At 38.8% G+C, this 11,370-nt stretch overlaps 1 pseudogene; it reads right to left on the minus strand.

The window, feature by feature from the left end:
- Positions 1–528: 528 nt before the first annotated feature.
- On the minus strand, positions 529–619 carry LOC148555795 (small nucleolar RNA R71; annotated as a pseudogene).
- Between the last annotated feature and the right edge of the window lie 10,751 nt (positions 620–11,370).

The following is an 11,370-nucleotide window of genomic DNA, read 5'->3' on the forward strand; positions in this document are numbered from 1 at the left end:
TTGTAGATTTTGATCCTGAGCTTGAAAAGAATTTGAGGCGGCGTTTGCAACAAGCTAGACTTTACAAGACTAATGAAAATCTGAGCATGGATCAAAATCGTGATGTGAATGCCAACATGGCAAATCTGAATGAGAATGAGCAGCCTAGAAGAGTGATTGGCTCTTACACTGCTCCCAATGTAGATCTTTATGGAAAAAGCATTGTGGTGCCTCCTATAGCTACAAACAATTTTGAACTGAAGCCTCAGCTTGTCACTCTTGTGCAACAAAATTGCCAGTATCATGGACTTTTTCATGAAGACCGAAATCAATTTATCTCTGATTTCCTATAGATTTGTCATACTGTGAAGACCAATGGAGTGAATCCTATGGTGTAGAAACTCATGCTCTTCCCATTTGCTGTGAGGGATAGAGCAAAGTTGTGGTTAGATTCTCAACCGAAGGAGAGTCTGGATACTTGGGACAAGGTGGTCACCAGATTTTTGACTAGATTTTTCCCACCACAAAAGCTGACTATGCTGAGGGTGGAGGTTCAGACTTTAAGACAGAAAGATGGTGATACCCTTTATGAAGCTTGGAAGAGATTCAAGCTACTGACTAGGCAATGCCCTCTAGACATATTCTCTAAGTGGACTCAGCTGGATATCTTTTATGAGGGCTTAGGTGAAATGTCCAAGATGTGTTTTGATAATTCTGCAGGTATGAGGAATTTTGATAATATGCCCTCTAGACATATTCCTCTAAGCAAAAGGCAAACATATTCACAATATTCACAATAGCTAATAATGTAACACCATTGCAACTCCCCGGCAACGGCGCCATTTTGATTAATGAGGAATTTGTCGTGTCGGTATACAATTTCACAAATAAATTCTCGTTGCAAGTATAGTTGTACACCAACAAACAATCCTCCCAATAAAAAAATTGAGTTGTCACAAGTACAAACCCCAAATGAAAATTAACCGGAGTATTTAGACTCTGGGTCGTCTCACGAGGAATTGTAATGAAGTGTATGATTATTGGGTATGAGGGGACAAGGGAGTTTTGATTTATATAGGGACAATAAAATATAAAGGGGCAAGAATTTAAATGACAAGAAGAGTAAATCAAACAAGTAAATAAGAGAAAGCAAGTAATAAAGAGAGAGACATTCATGGCAAGGGTTGAGAACATAGGCTTTCTATCCTAGTAATGCAATGATTAATTCATCTTATCTAGTCAACTCCAACAAATGAAAGAAGGTATCATGTCATCTTCACATAGGGAGAAAGTCAAACAAGACCAATTAATCATGTCACAAATATAAACAAGAATTTATCTTATTATGTCATCTCCAACATTGGAAGAAGGTATCATATTATCTTCCATGAGAGAAAGTCTAATAAGACTAGCTAATCTCAATCCAAAAGTCCTAATCAACTTACTAATTAAATTACCAAAAGATTAGCGTCAATGAAAACAATATTATCTAACAACTCTAGATCACCAACATAAGTTGAGTTTTCATGACTCAAGATCACGGATGAGCGGATAATTTATACGCTTTTTGGCATTGTTTTTAGTATGTTTTTAGTATATTTTAGTTAGTTTTTATTATGTTTTTATTAGTTTTTAAATAAAAATCACTCTTCTGGACTTTACTATGAGTTTGTGCGTTTTTCTGTGATTTCATGTATTTTCTGGCTGAAATTGAGGGAGCTGAGAAAAAATCTGATTCAGAGGCTGAAAAAGGACTGCAGATGCTGTTGGATTCTGACCTCCCTGCACTCGAAGTGGATTTTCTAGAGCTACAGATACTCAATTGGCGTGCTCTCAATTGCGTTGGAAAGTAGACATCCAGAAATATATAATAGTCCATACTTTGCCCGAGATTTAATGGCCCAAATAGGCGTTCCAAGTCAGCTCAAGAATTCTGGCGTTTAACGCCAGAACTGGCACAAAAGCTGGAGTTAAACGCCCAAACTGGCATAAAAGCTGGCGTTTAACTCCAAGAAAAGTCTCAACACATGGAAGCTTCAATGCTCAGCCCAAGCACACACGAAGTGGGCTCAGAAGAAGATTTATGCATTAATTACTCATTTCTGTAACCCTAGGCTACTAGTTTTCTATAAATAGGACCTTTTGCTATTGTATTTTGATCTTTGGACGTTTAGTCCCTAGACCTTGGAGGCTGGCCATTCGGCCATGCTTACACCATTATCACTTTTGTATTTTCAACGGTGGAGTTTCTACACACCATAGATTAAGGTGTGGAGCTCTACTGTTCTTCATGAATTAATACAAGTACTATTGTTTTTCTATTCAACTCAAGTCTATTTCTTCTCCAAGATATTCATTCGCACCCAAGAACATGATGAATGTGATGATTATGTGATACGCATCACCATTCTCACCTATGAACGAGTGACTGACAACCACTTCCGTTCTACATGCAAACAAGCTTGAATGTTTATCTCTTGGGTTTCTAATCTAATATTGGAACCTTCGTGGTATAGGCTAGAATTATTGGCGGTCATTCTTGAGATCCAAAAAGTCTAAACCTTGTCTGTGTTATTCCGAGTAGGATCTGGGAAGGGATGACTGTGACAAGCTTCAAACTCACGATTGTTGGGCGTGTGACAGACGCAAAAGGATCAATGGATCCTATTCCAACATAATCGAGAACCGACAGATGATTTGCCGTGCGGTGACAGTGCATTTGGAACATTTTCATTGAGAGGATGGGAAGTATCCATTGACAACGGTGATGCCCAACATAAAGCTTGCCATGGAAAGGAGTATGAATGATTGGAAGAAGGCAATAGGAAAGCAGAGGTTCAAGAGGAACAAAGCATCTTCATACGCTTATCTGAAATTCCTACCAATGAATTACATAAGTATCTCTATCTTTACTTTATGTTTTATTTATCTTTTAATTATCAATCCTCCATAACCATTTGAATCCGCCTGACTGAGATTTACAAGATGACCATAGCTTGCTTCAAGCCGACAGTCTCCGTGGGATCGACCCTTACTCACGTAAGGTATTACTTGGACGACCCAGTGCACTTGCTGGTTAGTTGTGCGGAATTGTGACAAAGTGTGATTCACGTTTGTGCGGAATTGTGATCATAATTTCGTGCACCAAGTTTTTGGCGCCGTTGCCGGGGATTGTTTGAGTTTGAACAACTGACGGTTCATCTTGTTGCTTAGATTAGGTAATTTTACTTTTTATTTTCGAAATTTTTTTATATAAAAAAGAATTTTTTTTTATTTTGTTCTTCAGAATTTTTAAGAATGAATTCTAGAGTTTCATGATGATCTGTTGAAGTCTGGCTGGCTGTGAAGCCATGTCTAATCTTATTGGACCGAGGTTTCAACTTATCATCACAAGAGCTTGTTGATTTCTATCAATTTTGCTATTGTTAGCAATGATCTGCTAAAGCTTGGCTGGCCATTGGCCATGTCTAGTGTTTTGGACCGGAGCTTTCATTGAAAGCTTGGCTGGCTAGTAAGCCATGTCTAATTCCTGGACCGGAGTCTTAGACTAACATTTCAATGATTCCTGGAATTCTTATTAAAAATTTTGTATCCCTTTATTTTCTTTTCCACTCAATTTTCGAAAAACCACAAAAAATTTTATAAAATCATAAAAATAAAAAATATTTTATGTTTCTTGTTTGAGTCTAGTGTCTAATTTTAAGTTTGGTGTCAATTGCATGCCTCTAATTTTCGAAAATTACATGAATTATGTTCTTCATTAATCTTCAAGTTGTTCTTGATGATTTCATTGTTTTGATCTTTGAATTCTCTTGTTTTGTGTGTTTTGTTGTTTCTCATATGCATTCTCAATTTGTTAGTGTCTCTTATATGAAAATTTTTAAGTTTGGTGTCCTGCATGCATTGTTTATTTGATTTGAGTTTCCTAAGATTAGTTGTATTTTGATTGTTTCTCATCATTGAAAAATTCAAAAAAATTTTCAAAACTATGTCTTTTCAAGTCAATAATAAAGAGAATTGAAGATTCAGAACATTCAGCAGAGAAATCAAACAGAAAAAGCTGGGCGTTCAAAACGCCCAGTGAAGAAGGAAAACTAGCGTTTAAACGCCAGCCAGGGTACCTGGCTGGGCATTAAACGCCCAAAAAGGTAGGATTTTGGGCGTTAAACGCCAGAATGGATGCCATTCTGGGCGTTTAACACCAGAAGGACACTAGAGGGAAGATTTTGTTTTTAATTCAAATCTTTTTCAAATTTTCATAATTTTTCAAAATCAAATCTTTTTCAAATCATATCTTTTCAATCATATCTCTTCAAAATCAATTTCTTTTCAATTTGTTTTATTTATTACTATTTTCAAAAATCCTTGCTACAATTAATGATTTACTTCAAAATTTTCAAGTTGTTACTTGCTTATTAAGAAAGGATCAAATTTTAAATTTTAGAATCATATCTTTTAATTTCTTGTTAGTCAAGTAATCAACTTTAATTTTAAAACTTTCTTTTTTTTTAAAATTGATTTTCAATCATATCTTCTCAATCATATCTTTTCAATCACATCTTTTTCAAAATTAACTCTCAATCATTTCTTTTTGATTTCTGATTTCAAAATCCTTTTCAAAAATCACTTAATTTCTTTCCCAATCTTAATTTTCGAAAATCTCAATCAAATTTTCAAATTTCTTTTTATTATTTCAAAATCTTTTCAATTTATTTTTAAAAATTCTTCCCCTCTTCTCACATCCTTCTATTTAAGGGACTAACACTCCTCCTCAAGGTGCAATTTGAACTCTATCCCTCTTGATAAGTTTGAATTCTCTTCTATCTACCTCCTCCTTCTATTCTTCTTTTCCTTTGACACCTCAAGGAATCTCTATACTGTGACATAGAGGATTCCCTACTTTCTTGTTCTCTTCTTTTTCATATGAGCAGGAGAAAAGATAAAGGCATACTTGTTCAAGCTGATCCTGAACCTGAAAGGACCTTGAAGAAAAAGCTAAGAGAAGCTAAAGCACAATTCTCTCTAGAGGGCCTAATAGAGCTTTTCAAAGAAGAAGAAACAATGGCAGCTAAAAACAACAATGCCAACAATGCAAGGAAGGTGCTGGGTGACTTTACTGCACCTACTCCCGACTTCTATGGGAGAAGCATCTCAATCCCTGCCATTGGAGCAAACAACTTTGAGCTTAAGCCTCAATTAGTTTTTCTAATGCAACAGAACTGCAAGTTTCATGGACTTCCATTGGAAGATCCTCATCAGTTTTTAGCTGAATTCTTGCAAATCTGTGACACTGTCAAGACCAATGGGGTTGATCCTGAGGTCTACAGACTTATGCTCTTCCCTTTTGCTGTAAGAGACAGAGCTAGGACATGGTTAGACTCACAACCTAGAGAAAACCTGAACTATTGGGAAAAGCTAGTCAATGCCTTCTTGGCAAAGTTCTTTCCACCTCAAAAATTGAGTAAGCTTAGAGTGGAAGTCCAAACCTTCAGACAAAGGGAAGGTGAATCCCTCTATGAAGCTTGGGAAAGATACAAGCAATTGATCAGAAGGTGTCCTTCTGACATGCTTTCAGAATGGAGTATCATAGGTATATTCTATGATGGTCTGTCTGAACTATCCAAGATGTCATTGGATAGCTCTGCTGGAGGATCTCTTCATCTGAAGAAGACGCCTGCAGAAGCTCAGGAACTCATTGAAATGGTTGCAAATAACCGATTCATGTACACTTCTGAAAGGAATCCTGTGAATAATGGTCATACTCTAAATGCCATATTGCCTCAGAATAAGATATTGACTCAACAAGTCAATATGATTTTTCAGAGTCTGTCTAGAATGCAAACAGCAACAGGTGGTACTAAGGAAGCTTCCTCTGAAGAAGAAGCTTATGATCCTAAGAACCCAGCAATGGAAGAGGTGAATTACATGGGAGAACCCTATGGAAACACCTATAATCCTTCATGGAGAAATCATCCAAATCTCTCATGGAAGGATCAACAGAGACCTCAATAAGGTTTCAACAACAATAATGGTGGAAGAAACAGATTTAGCAACAGCAAGCCTTTTCCATCATCTTCTAAGTAACAGACAGAGAATTCTAAGCAGAGCCACTCTGACTTAGCAACTATTGTCTCTGATCTAATCAAAACCACTCAAAGTTTCATGACTGAAACAAGGTCTTCCATTAGAAATTTGGAGGCACAAGTGGGTTAGCTGAGTAAGAAAATTATTGAACTCCCTCCTAGTACTCTCCCAAGCAATACAGAAGAGAATCCAAAAAGAGAGTGCAAGGCCATAACCACAACCCACACGGCCGAACCTGGAGAGGAGGAAGAGGTAGTGATCTCCACTGAGGAAGACCTCAATGGACGTCCACTGGTCTTTATGGAGTTCCCTGATGAGGAAGCATGGGAATCTGAGGCTCACACAGAGACCATAGAGATTCTATTGAATTTACTTCTTCCATTCATGAGCTCTGATGAGTATTCTTCCTCTGAAGAGGATGAAGATGTTACTGAAGAGCAAGTCGCTAAGTACCTTGGAGCAATCATGAAGCTAAACGCCAAGTTATTTTGTAATGAGACTTGGGAGAATGAACCTCCATTGCTCATCAAAGAACTGGATGACTTGACTAGGCAGAAATTACCTCTAAAGAGACAAGACCCTGGAAAATTCTCAATCCCTTGTACCATAGGCACCATGACCTTTGAGAAGGCTCTGTGTGACCTAGGGTCAAGTATAAACCTCATGCCTCTCTCTATAATGGAGAAGCTAGAGACCATTGAGGTACAAGCTGCTAGAATCTCACTAGAAATGGCAGACAATTCAAAGGAACAGGCTTATAGACTTGTAGAGGATGTCTTAGTAAAGGTTGAAGGCCACTACATCCCTGCTGACTTCATAATCCTAGAGACTGGCAAGTGTATGGATGAATTCATCATCCTTGGCAGACTCTTCCTATCCACAGCAAAAGCTGTGATTGATGTTGATAGAGGAGAATTTATCATTCAAGTGAATGAAGACCCCCTTGTGTTTTAAGCTCAAGGATATCCCTCTGTAACCATGGAGAGGAAGCATGAAGAGCTTCTCTCAAAACAGAGACAAACAGAGCCCCCACAGTCAAACTCTAAGTTTCGTGTTAGGAGGCCACAACCAAACTTTCAGTTTGCTGTTGAACCCCCACATTCAAACTCTAAGTTTGGTGTTGGGAGGTTCCAATATTGCTCTGAACATCTGTGAGACTTCATGAGAGCCACTGTCAAGCTATTGACATTAAAGAAGTGCTTGTTGGGAGGCAACCCAATCTTTAATTATCTATGTTAAATTTCTATTTTCTTTTGTTATTTTATGTTTTCTGTAGCTTGATGATCATGTAAAGTCACAAAAACAATTGAAAAAGAAAAAACAGAAGGAAAAATAGTATTAAAAATAGAACACCCTGGAGGAGAAACTTACTGGCATTTAAACGCCAGTAAGGGTAGCAGAATGGGCGTTAAACGCCCAGTCTGGCACCATTCTGGGTGTTTAGCGCCAAAAATGGGCACCAGACTGGCGTTTAATGCCAGAAAAGGGCAAGAAGCTGGCGTTAAACGCTAGAAATGGGCAGCAGCCTGGCGTTTAACACCAGGATTGGCAGAAAGGGGCATTTTTGCACGCCACTTGGTGCAGGGATGAGATATCCTTGACACCTCAGGATCTATGGACCCCACAGGATTCCCACCTACCTCATCTCTCTCTCTCTCTTCTTCATCCATTCACCAATCACCTCAATACCTCTTCCCCAAAAACCCCTTACATATCAAATTCTACCCTCTTCTCCATAATCTCTTTACCACTCACATCCATCCTTCATAAAACCCCACCTACCTCACCATTCAAATTCAAACCACTTTCCCTCCTAAACCCACCCATAATGGCCGAACCATACCCCCCTCTCCACTCCTATATAAACCCATCTTCACTCCTTCATTTTCCCACAACCTAAACACTACTTCTCCCCCTTGGCCGAAAAACAAAGCCCCTTCCATCTCCTCTATTTCTTCTTCTTCTGCTCTCTTCTTTCTTCTTTTGCTGGAGGACGAGCAAACCTTCTAAGTTTGGTGTGGTAAAAGCTAAAGCTTTTTGTTTTTCCATAACCATTTATGGCACCAAAGGCCGGAGAAACCTCTAGAAAGAGGAAAGGGAAGGCAAAAGCTTCCACCTCTGAGTCATGGGAGATGGAGAGATTCCTCTCAAGGGTGCATCAAGACCACTTCTATAAAGTTGTGGCCAAGAAGAAGGTGATCCCCGAGGTTCCTTTCAAGCTCAAAAAGGGTGAATATCCAGATATCCGACATGAGATTCGAAGAAGAGGTTGGGAAATTCTCACCAACCCCATTCAACAAGTCAGAATCTTAATGGTTCAAGAGTTCTATGCCAATGCATATATCACCAAGAACCATGATCAAAGTGTGAACCCAGACCCTAAGAATTGGCTTACAATGGTTCGGGGGAAATACTTACATTTTAGTCCGAAAAATGTAAGGTTGGCATTCAACTTGCCCATGATGCAAGGAGATGCACACCCCTACACTAGAAGGGTCAACTTTGATCAAAGGTTGGACCAAGTCCTCATGGACATCTGTGAAGAGGGCGCTCAATGGAAGAGAGATTCAAGAGGGAAGCTGGTTCAACTAAGAAGGCATGACCTCAAGCCCGTGGCTAGGGGATGGTTGGAGTTCATCCAACGCTCGATCATTCCCACTAGCAACCGGTCTGAAGTTACTATAGATAGGGCTATCATGATTCATAGCATCATGATTAGAGAGGAAGTAGAAGTTCATGAGGTTATATCCCAAGAACTCTACAAGGTGGCGGACAAGTCCTCTACTTTGGCAAGGTTAGCCTTCCTCATCTCATTTGTCACCTCTGCAATTCGGTTGGAATTGACATAGAGGGAGACATTCTCATTGATGAAGACAAGCCCATCACAAAGAAAATGATGGAGCAAATAAGAGAACCTCACCAAGAGCATGAGGAATTTCCTCATCATGAAATCCCTGAGATGCCTCAAGGAATGCATTTTCCTCCACAAAATTAGTGGGAGCAAATTAACACTGATGAGCGGATAATTTATACGCTTTTTGGCATTGTTTTTAGTATGTTTTTAGTATGATCTAGTTACTTTTAGGGATGTTTTTATTAGTTTTTATGTTAAATTCACATTTCAGGACTTTACTATGAGTTTGTGTATTTTTCTATGATTTCAGGTATTTTCTGACTGAAATTGAGGGACTTGAGCAAAAATCAGAATCAGAGGTTGAAGAAGGACTGCTGATGCTGTTGGATTCTGACCTCCCTGCACTCAAAGTGGATTTTCTGGAGCTACAGAACTCAAAATAGGCCATACTTTGGCCGAGTTTAGATGACGCAAAAGGGCGTTGAACACTAGTTCTACGCTGTAGTCTGGAGTTAAACGCCAGAAACACGTCACGAACCAGAGTTGAATGCCAGAAACACGTTACAACCTGGCGTTCAACTCCAGAAAGAGCCTCTGCACGTGTAAACTTCAAGCTCAGCCCAAGCACACACCAAGTGGGCCCCGAAAGTGGATTTATGCATCAATTACTTACTTCTGTAAACCCTAGTAACTAGTTTAATATAAATAGGACTTTTTACTATTGTATTGACATCTTCGGATCATCTTGGGACGTCTAGTTCTTAGATCATGCGGGCTGGCCATTTGGCCATGCCTGAACCTTTCACTTATGTATTTTTAAACGGTAGAGTTTCTGCACTCCATAGATTAAGGTGTGGAGCTCTGCTGTTCCTCATGAATTAATGCAAAGTACTACTGTTTTTCTATTCAATTCAACTTATTCCGCTTCTAAGATATTCATTCGCACTTCAATATGAATGTGATGAACGTAACAATCATCATCATTCCCCCACAAACGCGTGCTTGACAACCACTTCCGTTCCATCTTAGATTGGATGATTATCTCTTGGATCTCTGAATCAGAATCTTCGTGGTATAAGCTAGATTGATGGCAGCATTCATGAGAATCCGGAAAGTCTAAACCATGTCTGTGGTATTCCGAGTAGGATTCTGGGATTGAATGACTGTGACGAACTTCAAACTCACGAGTGCTGGGCGTAGTGACAGACGCAAAATGAGGGTGAATCCAATTCCAGTATGATCGAGAACCTCAGATGATTAGCCATGTCGTGACAGAGCATTTGGACCTTTTTCACAATAGGATGGGATGTAGCCATTGACAACGGTGATGCCCTTACATAAAGCCAGCCATGGAAAGGAGTAGGATTGATTGGATGAAGATAGTAGGAAAGCAGAAGTTCAGAGGAACCAATGCATCTCTATACGCTTATCTGAAATTCTCACCAATGATTTACATAAGTATTTCTACCTTTATTTTCTGTTTATTTATTATTATTCGAAAACTCCATAACCATTTGATATCCGCCTGACTGAGATTTACAAGATGACCACAGCTTGCTTCATACCAACAATCTCCGTGGGATCGACCCTTATTCACGTAAGGTTTTATTACTTGGACGACCCAGTGCACTTCCTGGTTAGTTGCGCGAAGTTGTGAAGTTATGTCTGGACAATGGTATTGTGCATACGTTTTTGGAGCCATTACCAGGGAATCAATTTCGAACAACAACTTAAGTATAAATCACAATTTCGAGCACCAAGTTTTTGGCGCCGTTGCTGGGGATTATTCGAGTGTGGACAACTGACGGTTTATCTTATTGCTCAGATTGGGTAATTTTCTTCTTATTTTATTTTCAAAAAGTTTTCAAAAAAATTTTACAAAAAAAAAATATTTTAAAAAAAAAAATATATATTTTTTCTTCAAAATTTTTAAGAATGAATTCTAGAGTTTCATAAAGCATGTGAAGCCTAGCTGGCTACAAAGCCATGTCTAAATTCATTTGGACTGGGGCTTTGATGAGCGGATAATTTATACGCTTTTTGGCATTATTTTTAGTATATTTTTAGTAGGATCTAGTTACTTTTAGGGATGTTTTTATTAGTTTTTATGTTAAATTCGCATTTCTGGACTTTACTATGAGTTTGTGTGTTTTTCTGTGATTTCAGGTATTTTCTGGCTGAAATTGAGGGACTTGAGCAAAAATCAGATTCAGAGGTTGAAGAAGGACTGCTGATGCTGTTGGATTCTGACCTCCCTGCACTCAAAGTGGATTTTCTGGAGCTACAAAACTCAAAATGGCACGCTTTTAATTTCGTTAGAAAGTAGACATCCAGGGCTTTCCAGCAATATATAATAGTCCATACTTTGGCCGAGTTTAGATGACGAAAAAGGGCGTTAAACGCCAGTTCTACGCTGCAGTCTGGAGTTAAACGCCAGAAACACGTCATGAACC

The sequence above is a fragment of the Arachis ipaensis genome, chromosome B6 (assembly GCF_059453495.1).
Source record: "Arachis ipaensis isolate K30076 ecotype BB chromosome B6, ASM5945349v1, whole genome shotgun sequence".
Classification (NCBI taxonomy): domain Eukaryota; kingdom Viridiplantae; phylum Streptophyta; class Magnoliopsida; order Fabales; family Fabaceae; genus Arachis; species Arachis ipaensis.